This window comes from Benincasa hispida, chromosome 6, assembly GCF_009727055.1.
Source record: "Benincasa hispida cultivar B227 chromosome 6, ASM972705v1, whole genome shotgun sequence".
NCBI classification, from domain to species: Eukaryota; Viridiplantae; Streptophyta; class Magnoliopsida; order Cucurbitales; family Cucurbitaceae; genus Benincasa; species Benincasa hispida.
The window spans coordinates 38,169,857-38,182,661 of NC_052354.1; positions in this window are offsets into that span (position 1 = coordinate 38,169,857).

The following is a 12,805-nucleotide window of genomic DNA, read 5'->3' on the forward strand; positions in this document are numbered from 1 at the left end:
GATAGAGATGTGGCAACTTTTAACGTGTAATAAGATGCATGGAGAATTATGGTTGGGAAGGAGAGGTCACAAGTTCTTAAGTTTGGTTGCAAGGGTAATCCCAGCTCGCCACACTCGTATATCGCACACTTCTCGATGGTCAGCCACATGCTTTATATCTCTATAACGCATGGTTGCATTGAGTATAAGGTTATTCCTATCTCTAGGAATACTGCTTACTTTGCTTAGTGAGTTCCACTACTTACCCTCTCGGACACTTGGTTATAGTTACTACGCATAGACAAACATTGTGATAGCTTTACACTAAGCAAGCAGGATTGACTCACTATACTGGCACAACACAAACCTCTCGGTGATTTACTACATGCGTCATATCTCTATGTCGCATGATTGAGTATGCGATATCTTGCAATCTGTACTTAACTCATAACAGTGAAAGTAAAAGATGGAGTAGAAGAAGATGATGTAAATGATATTGAAGGAATTAAAGAGATGCATTGATTACAAAATGTATTAATGTCTTAAGCCAAAATATAATACAATACAGAGGTGAGAAGAGAGGTGGTTGGCTAGATGTAGGCAATCTTTTGCTTCCATCAGATGTGTGTCAAGGCTGCCGGTGGTGCAATAGATGGACGGTGGAGTACTCCCTCTCGAGACTATCTCCAATGAAGTTCTGGTAGTCAATTGAATGAAGTTGTGGAAGTGAAGAACTCTCAAAGAATTTCTTGCTCATGCTTTCGTCTGTGATCACAGGAATCTGCCCAAGTCAAAAGTCTTGGATACCTTGATCTTGAGCTCTAAGGCTCTATTTATAGAGCCAAATACTGACAACTTTAATAGTCCCGCTCTGAATCATTGCCATTACTGACGCAGTAGGTGAGAATGTTAGCGCTGCATCATGGTCTGACCGCTTTTCAGAAGGTCTACTGAAGAGCTCAGACATCTCGAGGTATGCGTTCACATTCACTTCTTCATGAAGGATCAACACATTCCACCCACTCTTTGCGATCGTACTCCTATCATGGCTATCACTCTGTAGTTGCGACGTTTCATGTTACCAACTTTTCTTCATTGAGATCAACGCATGCGATCGACTCTTGCGACAACTACAAAATAGGCATTTTGACGCAAGATAACACATGATATAGGGTTAGTGGGGATTTTTAATTCTAATCAACGCAATTTCATTATTCCACATGATTTTTTAGAAATATTGACACATGTTATACTCATCAACATTCATAATTCTAAGTAAAAGGTTGCAATTACTTGCATTTCTACAAGCTATTAGTTCTCTATGTGTCAGTTGTTGTAGCTTTATGTATGCAATGTTATGTACCAGACCTGACATTTGTTATGCAGTAGGGATTGTAAGTAGATATCAATCCAATCCAGGATTAGATCACTGGACAACGATCAAAACGATCCTCAAGTATCTATGGAGAACGAGGGGTTATATGCTCATGTGTGAGGCTAAGGATTTAATCCTTACAGAATACACTGACTCTGATTTTTAGATTGATAAGGATTCTAAAAAATTCACATTAGGATTAGTGTTCACTCTAAATAGAGGGGCAATAGTATGGTGTATCATTAAACAAGGTTGCATTGCGGATTCCACTATGGAGTCGTCTAGCTCAGGAATTTTCTGATGAATTTAGAAGTCGTTCCAAATATTACTCTGCCTATCACCCTTTATTGTGAAAATAGTGGTGCAGTGGAGAATTCCAAGATGTCTCACAGCCATAAATGAGGATAACATATTCATCGCAAGTATCTTCTCATTAGAAAGATTGTGCAACGGGGAGATGTGACTGTCACACAGATGGCCTCTGAGCACAATGTTGTTGATCTATTTACAAAGGCTCTCATGACTAAAATGTTTGAGGGACCTAGAGAGTATGAGTCTTCGAGATATGAATCACCTAATCTAGGGCAAGTGGGAAATTTTGTTGGGTGTATTGTATGCCCTAGTTTATTGTATTGTATTTGATACTGTACATCCCACTCATGGTATTTAATACTAGTTATACTCCATTTTTTTGTAATGTATTTGATACTGTACAACCCACTCGTTTTAGGACAAGTGGGAGATTGTTGGAATTTATGTCTTAAATCTCATGTATCTTGTGGTTTGTAAAGACAAATTATGTATCTAATAAAATAAGAGGTCTTTTATTGATGTTTAAACTACGTTAATTAAATCCAATAAACTAAGATCCAAGGTTATCTGATAAAACTTAGACATGTATGTGGAGACATATAGGTGGATCATATTTAAGTGATAACCTAAATGGTCTGTAGGATATGGATAAGGCTGGATAAATTATCTTGATGACACTACAAATAATGCCCTCTTTGTAGATGTTACAATTGTTGTAAAGTGCTACAAACGATTTGATCCTGATTATTCATGTAGAGACATGCAAATGGGGGTATTCTATACAAAGAGTTTATATAAGACTGAACCACGAAATGAATAGACTCTTTATATAACACCGTTGATAGAAGAGACTTATATTTCACTAGGATGACCATAGTTGACTTTACCTTAATCCTAAATGAGTTGTGAACTCCTGTCTATGAGAGCGATTCTTCGATTTGTATGGATGAGAGTGGCTAAATTAGCCAACTCAATAAGCCTACCATTTTGGGGATTTGTCCGAGTACGGAGCTAGGTGAAGGGATGGGACCGAATCCCACAGCAGAAGCATTTTGTTAGAACGTCTTCCATCACGCAATACGATTTTTACATAAACATAACCATTGAATTTAAACAAAATATAAACATGTAAAATTAGCTTGCTTTAGGGAAAAGATTAGAACGATTTTTATCTTTGTAGATTCCCAAGTGCCACGAACAATCCTCTTCTAGTTCCAACGAACAGATTTCCATCGATCTTGATCACGAACAATTTCTTTAACAATCTCAAAGACTACCACAAGAGTAACCTCGTTATTCTTTGGGATTCCAATAGAGGGATAGGTTATATCCAACTATTGGGAGAGCGAGAGGAGGAAATATTTTCTGAAGAGTAAAGAGGATTTTCTTTATGGCTTAGAGAAAATTCTGCACAATAACACTATGGTATTGTGTATTGTGTTGTGTGTTTCACTGTCTTCCCAAAGGGCCATAAGGAGGTCTTTATATAGAGAAGGGTCAAACCTACCTTTTTCCTAATATTTTCCTTTTCTATAATTAATTAAATATCATTTATTTAATTAATTAACCCATTTAATTAAACAACACTAATTTGATTAATTAGCCCAATGAAATAATACTTATTTAATTTTAATTTGCACAATAATTAAATAACTATTTATACATTAGACACAATTTAATGTATATATTTAATTAGTATATACATCCCCTGTATATGTGCAAGATTTCTTTATTAATTAATTATTTGTGAATCTAATACACTTGTGTTAATTAATTCGAATCTTATTCAAATATTATTTTCTAATTTAATTATAGATCATATCCATAATTAATTATATATTAATCACATTAATATATAGTTTCCTCAAATTAATTTGAAAAATTCAAATTATCCCTCTTACGTATCCTTTGGTGAGCTAACGAGGGGACCTGGTGGATCTGTAGATTAGAAACTCCAACAATATGAGATTAATTGGCTAAACTTATTAACCAAATTAATCAGTATTCGTTAACTTTGGGTACACTTCACTAAAGACCCATAATTGCACTCTTCTCACTACAGATATATTTCTGTGTCCGCGAATATAGACCAATACTAGGAAGTTAGTCTTTCACGAGTGTTCGTAACTCCATCAGGGTTAAATTACCGTTTAACCCTTGGGTTACCTCTAACTTCTTAAGTACCAGTGCTCCTCTAATCAACAACATATTTATGATCCAACCAATAAACAGAAAACCCTCTCAGGCTAATGAGAGGGTTGGGCCATTTGTTCAAGCCCTGAAGACACCGTTTAAGGGAACACTCATCTATTTACCCTTAAAGGGTGAAGGAATCAATTCCATTTTGTATTATTATGTTCCCAGCTCTACACTCGGTCTTTTCAACAAAATGGTAGGTATATTAGGTCGGTGATCTACCCACCCTCACCAAGACAAATAAAAGTAAAATCCCTCGTGAACAAGAGTTCATAATATACTCAAGATTACGACTAAGTCACCTTGATCATCCTATTGAAATAGGAATCTAACTAGTCAATGATGTTACATCTAATGGTTACTATTTTGCGGTCCAGCCTCATGCAAACTCATTGCATAGGATACCTATACTTGCGTGTCACCTACACGAACGTGTTGGATCATTACATTTGTACCAAATACAAAGTGGGCCATATTCATAGTGTTACCAAAATAAGGTACCTAGCCTTATCCCTATACTATAGAACCTTTAGGTTGTATCTTGAATTTTGATCCCTGTATGTCTCTACATATAGTTCAAGACTTATAAGATAGTCTTGGATGTTAGTTTATTAGATTTAGGGTTATTAAGACAAAATAGGCAACAATAAAAACAATAACATTTATTGATTTAACATCTATAACTCTTTCTTGATGACAATCATTTAATAATATTTATTATCTATGAGTTTTAGGGCATAAAATCTAACAATCTCCTACTTGAACTAAAACTGTAGTCAGTGGGTTGTAAACAATCCAAAAGGCGGGATAATACTAAATACAATAAACTAAGGCATCCATATATCCATTACACATCTCTCATTTTTCGTAGATTATATAATGTACATGTCTCGTAGACCTAGACACTCTAGATGACCCTCAAACACTTTAGCCATGAGGGCCTTCGTAAATGGATCAGTAATGGCTACTGCCCACTGTTGTCACAATATAAGCTCTTAGAACAACTCGAGAGAGAACCTTGCGGCGTAGGAATAGAGAGTGGGCCGATGCCACCACTCTTCTCTTGCTCCACCTTAAAATGAAAAGGAAAACTATGGACAACAGCGTGAATTTGTGGAACAAAAGATTGTAAGAACGATGAACTCCTTCTCTGGAGAATACCCTTGGTATTTATAGAGCATCCACGCTGAAAGGCGGCTTCTCTCTCATGGTTGTACAGATGGGACAACTTTAATTCTTGACTGATGCGCCGAATAATTGTCACCGAAAAGTTGAATGTACTTTGTGACCGTTATCGGCTGTCAACTTAATTTGGACAGCTTTAGTTTCTGACTGATGCGTCATCAACTTTCTGCCCCATCACGGTTAATTGGCCTTTCACCTAGATGCGCCCACCATGTTGCACTGACCAAGTTGCGACGATCCTTCTTGGGCAAATGTTTGCGAGCATGATCATCGCAAAGCCTTGCGGTGAAGTTGCACTAGACCAATGATTTTCTATGGTCGCAATTCTTGCATTGCGTCAACGCATATTCTGCACAAAAATACAAAAATCAACTGTTCTAATGCTCTAAACGCATGCGACCGCAATATTATGAAATTGATGCTTAATGGACGCAAATTAACATATTTCATCAACACAATCCAACATTGTTTAAGAACTTAGTACTATGATAACGTGCATTTCTGCCCGTTATCAGCCATGAGGGCCTTTGTAAATGGATCAGTAATGGCTACTGCCCACTGTTGTCACAATATAAGGTGATGGGCAAGTCCATATTTGGAACCACTTCCAAATTGCTTAGGAACTTCCTGAGCCAAACTGCTTCCTTTGCTACTTTATGTACAACTACATACTCAACTTCCATAGTGGAATCTATAATGCATATCCTTACATGATGCTACGCCATACTACACCTCCCTCGTTTAGGGTAAATAATGATCCTCTAAAATCATTGTCAGTTTAGGAATTAGAGTCTAATGTTACTTAAGATAGAGCTAGCGTTCTGTTCTTACGATCAGTGATGATTTGAATCATAAGTACATACTGCGTCTCTACCAAATCTTTCATTTGGAATTGGGTTGCCAACCATTCTTTAATGTTAATAAGGTACCCTATATCATTCCCAATAAGTAGGATATCGTCCACATAAAGTATTAGAAAAGCTACTTTATCTTTGATGATTTTCTTGTAGATATAAGGTTCATCAACATTTTGATTGAAATCAAAAGATTTGATCACTGTATAAAATCTAATGTTCTAAGATTTGGATGCCTGTTTCAACCCATAAATGGATCAATTTAGCTTGCAAACCCCTCGAGCTGAGACATAAAGATATTCTCGTCAAGATTGTCATTCAGAAAAGCCGTCTTGACATCTATTTCCCATATCTCATAGTCATTATATGTCGTTATGGACGAGTAAATTTTTATAGACTTAAGCATAGCAACAAGGAAAAAAGTTTTATCATAGTCAACCCATTCCCTTTGTGTATAACCCTTACCACAAGTTGAGCTTTGAAAGTTTATACCTTTCCAACTACATCTCTCTTTCTTTTGTAGATCCACTTACATCCTATGGGTTTGACCCCTACAGGTAAATCTATAAGCTCCCATATCGAATTGGAGTACATGGACTCCATTTTATGGTCCATGGCTTTGACCTATTGGTCCTTGTCTATGTCATTCATCGCTTGTTTATAGGATAATAGATCCTCAATACCATCATCTGGTATGACAACCTGAGTTTCAGTTAAACCCAAGTAACGGTCAGGTTGTATCAAAACCCTCCCACTGCGTCGAGGCACTCTCAATAATTGAGAAGGACTAGACAGACTTGAAGTGCTGGCTCCTTCATTAACTCTTAATGAAGGACCAACTTCATCAACAACCCTTGTTGATATGTCAGTAGCTTCACTTAATACTACTTTGCTATGTAGTTTGTGATCTCTCACATGGTCTTCCTCTAAAAATGTATTGTTTTCGATACAAACACTTTATATTCTTGAGGGTTATTGAATAGACCACCTCTCGTCTCCTTATGGTAACCAACAAATTGCCACAATTTTGAACGAGGTTCCAACTTCTTAGGATTTATCACTAACACATGTGTAGGACAACCTATGATTCTAAAGTAACATAAACTCGGTTTGCGTCCTCTCCATAACTCGAAAGGTGTTTTAGAAACACTCTTTGAGGGGACATTGTTCAAAATTTGAACTGCATACCCCAAAAACGAGTTAGGCAATTGAACATAACTCATCATAGAACGAACTATATCTAATAAGGTTCTATTTCTCTTTTCTGATACACTGTTTTGCTGAGGTGTATGAGGTATTGAGAGTTGGGATTGACTTCCATGTTCTATCAAATAATCTACTTACCCTTAAGGCAGGAAAGAGTGAATTTCATCTTGTATTATTATGTTTTTAGCTCCACATGCGGTCTTGTCCCCAAAATGGTAGGTATATTGGTTAGTGATCTGGCCTCTCTCACTCATGCAAATCAAAGGATAGTCCCTCGTGAACAAGAGTTCATAATATACTCAAGATTAAGATAAATCGCCTAGGTCATCCTATTGAAATAGGAATCTAACTTGCCAACGGTGTTGCATCTAGCGATTACTATTTCGCGGTCCAGTCTAATGCAAACTCATTTCCTAGGATACCCCCACTCCTGTGTTACCTACACGAATACGTTGGATCATTATGTTTGTATCAAATACAAAGTAGGTCGTATCCATAGTGTTACCAGGATAAAGTACCTAGTCTTATCACTATACCATAGACCCTTTAGGCTGTATATTGAACATTGATCCCTATATGTCTCCACATACAGTTCAAGACTCATAAGACAACCTTGGATGCTAATTTATTGGATTTAGGGTTATTAAGATAAAATAGACAACAATACAAACAATAACATTTAGTGGTTTAATATCTATAACTCTTTATTGATGATGGTCAATTAATAACATTTACTATCTACGAGTTGTAGGGCGTAAAACCCAACAAACTCCCACTTGAACTGAAACTTTAGTAAGTGGGTTGTGCACAATCCAAAAGGTGAGATAATGATAAATAGAATAAACTAGGGCATCTATGTTGGAGTTGATGCCCTAAATCTCGTAGGGTTCTGTAGTTTGTAAACACATGTATGAACAAATATTTTGTGATTTATAATATGGGATATTTTATTCATTTCAATCTATGAAATATGAGATATTTTAGTTTCATTAACCACAAACCAATAAACTAAGATCCATGGTTATCGTTGTAATTTATGCATGTATGTGGAGACATACAAGTGGATCATGCTTTAAGTGATAACCTAAATGGTCTGTAGTATATAGATAAAAGAGGAATACCTTATCATTGTGACACTACGAGTGTGACCTGCTTTCTAGGTGTTACAAATGGTGTAAAGTGCTACAAATGGTCTGATCCTGATCATTCATGTGGAGATATGCGAGTGGAGATATCTTATACAAAGGAGTTTGTATAAGACAGGACCACAGAATATTTAGTCTCGTTATATAACGTCGTTCATGACAGAGACTTTCATTTCACTAGGATGACCATAGATAACATGACCTTAATCCTGAATGAGTTGTGAACTCTTACCTATGAGGGTGGACATTTGATTTGCATAGATGCGAGTGGCTAGATCGCCGACTCAATCCTACCACTTTGGGGATTCGTCTGATTGGGGAGCTGGGAACTCAGGTACACAAGATGGAATTCACTCCTTCCCCAAAGCAGGGGTAAGTAGATAAATTGCTCCCTTAAGGACTGATTTTGGGGCTTGAACAATATGGCACCACATCTTCTCTTGGCCCGAGAAGAGTTTAGTCATAGTGGGACTATGATCTATTGTTCATTAAAGGGATCAGTGGTAATTAAAGAGTTAGATATAACTACAGGGGTAAAACGGTAAAATCGATCTAGCGATTTGTGAAGGGTCATCGTACTATTGATTGGTTATATCCAATGGACATAGAAATATATATATAGTGCGAAAAGTGCAGATGTTGGTCTTTAGTGGAGTGCCCGAAAGTTAACGGATGGTGGATATCATAATTAAAGAGTTTAGTCTATTATTCACGTACCGTTGGAGCTTCAAACTACTGGTCCATAAGGTCCCCTTGGTAGCTCAATGGATTCAAGTTTAGAATCAGTTTTTGGGTTAGTTTGAAATGTTCAAATTAACAAAAGAGAATTTGATTATATATGATATAATTGATTTAATGTATTTGATATATTATTATTTGATTGGAGGAATTAATATAAATATGATTTATATTAAATGCCATAAAAAGAGAAAAAGAACCATGCTTTATATGTTGCATATGATGCAATATTAAAACTCTATGTTATAAATATAATATGATCAGTTAGTTATTATATTTATTTATAATTTATTAATTATGAAATAATTAGTTTCTTTTTCTTCGATAACCAACCTTAGTGGGTGGTTTTAGACGGTTTATAGCTAAATGGGATAAGGATGAAAAATAGTTTTTCATTACACATCAAGTAATTATATTGCTTGTTGAGACGCTAGACGATAGAGATCGAGTTCACTATACGATAGTGCCTAATTCAACAAGATCAAGGATCGAGTCTATGCGACAGACTGATATCTTCTACACAATTGTTCTTTCCTTTACTCGATCGCTTACTCCTTCTACTTCCTCCATCCCTCTATCCAAATTCATACAGAGCCTACAACTCTTGGATTCTCACACCTAAAATACCAAGGTAACCTTATAGTGGTGTCGAGTTCTATTCGAGGATCGAGGATCGATTTGTACTCGCTGGTGATCGAGGATTTTCCAGAGGCTCGTTGCCTTCGTGCTTATTTTCTGAGTTGCTAAACGATCGAGGGAAATACATGAAAAAAGAGTTCTTTAAAGGTATTGTTTACTCGATCCCTTGTTTTTAATTAAAAAGCATGTTGTAATTTGACTTTAATGCATAACTGTTTCTCTATAATTGTAAATTTTTATGTTTTTTCACAATGGAGTTTGGAATGATCTACTTCCGCTCACTGGTTCTCTAGTTTTAGAGTTCATTCAATCTGTATACCCATTACACATCTCTTACTTACCCTAGATTATCCCATGTACATGTCTCGTAGACCTAGATTCTTTAGATGATCCTCAAACACTTTAGCCGTGAGAGTCTTTCCAAATAGATCAGCAATGGCTACTACCAAAACTATTGTCAAAGTATAATGTGATGGGCAAGATCATGTTTGGAACCACATCCAAATCGCTTAGGAACTTCCTAAGCCAAATTGCTTATTTTGCTGCTTCACAAGCAACTACATACTAAGCTTTTATAGCGGACTATGCAATGCATCCTTGCTTGATGCTACGCCATATTATAACTCCCTCGTTCAGGGTAAACACTGATGCTGGCGTGGATTTCCTAAAATCCTTGTGAGTTTGGGAATCAGAGTCTCTGTATCCTGTAAGGATAAAATCATTTGCTTCATACACTAACTTGTAGTCCCTTTTTCTCCTAAGATACTTGAGGATTCTTTACCACTATCCAGTAGTCTTACCTTGGATTGGAGTAGTACCTACTGAAAATTTCCACTGTATAACAAATGTCTAGCCTAATGTAGAGCATAGCATATATTAAGCTACCCACAGTCATGGCATAGAGAATACGTCTCATATACTTAACTTCTTGAAGTGTCAGACACTGTTCCTTAGACAAGTGAACCCCGTGCCTGAAAGGTAACAAACCCTTCTTAGAGTTCTGCATCGAATATCGAGTCAATATTTTTTTTTTTTTTCGATATAAGTTGCTTGAGACAGAGCTAGCATTTTTTTCTTGTGATCCTTGATGATTTAGATCCCAAGTATATACTGCGCCTCTTCCAAAACTTTCATTTGGAATTAGGTTGCCAGCCATTTCTTAATGTTAATAAGGTACCTTACATCATTCCCAATGTGTAAAATATCATCCACATAAAGTATTAGAAAATCTATGAAGAAAGTCTCCATATAAATTCATCATTTTGCCCAAATTAGGGCAAGGGAATTCATTTTGTGAAATGAAATCCTAGCCTAAAAAATTATTCTCCTCTCAAAATTTCTCTTCTCCATATTCCCTATTATTCTTCTTCAACCAAGGTGTGAGAGACCACTATTCTCTCATTGGTTCCTAGAGAATAACAAGGTCTCACTTGTGGTGGTGTCTATTGTTCGTTGCAAAATCGTTTCGGAGAAGACGATGAAGAAATCGTGAAGAGTTCGGGATTCGATCCCTTCAAGCGACAAAGGTATGTGATATTCTTCTTCCCCTTTTCTTTAATAACATGTTGGTTTACTGAATGTTTATCCCCTGTTTGCTTCTATTTTTGTGCTGATTTTGTTTCGTTTAAATTAAAAGAACGAAATGCAAGGCACTCATACGCTTTCCCTCGGGATTCGATCCCTTCAAGCAATAGAATACCATATGTAGACACAGATGATATTCTATCATTGTCTATCATGATCTATCGCATATAGATTGTGATACTTTGTTATTATTTGTAAATATTTGTCATTTAAAATTTTTTCCTAATTATAACCATTCTCATCAATTTTTGTAAAGTTTTATGACATTTACATCGATATTTCCATAAAATCATGGTCTCAATATTTCTATTTACATCAATATTTTGAACCATGGACTAATGACAATGGCAGTTTCGATGACTTGGATTGTGAGGAGTTTGACCTCGACTAAAATGTAGGTGAGAACAAGGAAAAACATTGATGGATAGAGCGATGCGCATGAATACAATGAATTTGTTGTGTCGACCCTGTCGATGGTCTTATGAATGATGAAGGCGACATTTATTCCAGAGACGATGAAGGTGAAAGATGGCAACTAAGGCAATTTTGAAAGTATTGGGCTTCCTGTTGGTGATGGAGGAAAAATTGAGCTTGAGGCTGATGAAAAATAAAAAGAACAACAAACCAATTGTTAACCATGGAGTTGAAAATGAGAGTACTTCATTAAAGGAAAGTCTTTTGCATATAATATTTGTTTGAACTAAAAGCCAATGGATAGAGAGTATAATCTTGATATGAATTTGAAAACTTATCCATTACCAAAATGGAAAAAGAAGCATAATCATATAACATATAGGAGGAAGTGAATAAAAGCCATGTCCTAAAATTGAAAAACACTTCGGTGAGTCCACTATAATTTTTTAGCTTTTGTTTTTCTTAAGTAACAAAGAAGTACAAATCATAGATCAACACATGACTTTGGGCATATGTGGAAAACTTTTGTAATTGCGATTGAAATGAAAATTTAAGTAATGGTGTAAATTGCTTCGGTTATTCAAGTTTGATGTTCTTAACTGCAATTGCAAGTTTAGGGTTACACTGATACAATCTACCAAATTTGATGGATGAAATTTATAATTTAGATTAAAAAAGGTTGATTCAACCCTACCAAGTGTAGGATCAACAATTATTTCTTTTATCCTTTTAAATTTGTAGAAGTTTAATAGTCCCGTACCATGAACTTTATCATGGTGAAGTACTGATTTTTTTTATACAATGGTTTAGTTTTTGTTAGTTTGTAAATATATTTGATCCCGATATGGACAACAGACCTTCACATATGGCTTTGCTTTTGGTACCACCCAAAAAGATTCATACAAATGGAGATAATTATTCTTATCTATATACCCATGATTATTTCCTTCTCTAAACAATGTGAGATTTTGTTCACACTCCTAAGAAAAACCTCGTTTCATCTTAGCAATATTATATATGTTATGGATGAAGTTTGTATAGCAACTAAATTTGTTATACTAATAAAGTTCAAAGATTAAAACTTTACAAAACATAAGCTATCAAAACTAAATTATTATACACACATATCAATTTTCCAGAGTTGTATGAATAAAAATTTATCATTGCTTTCAACAACA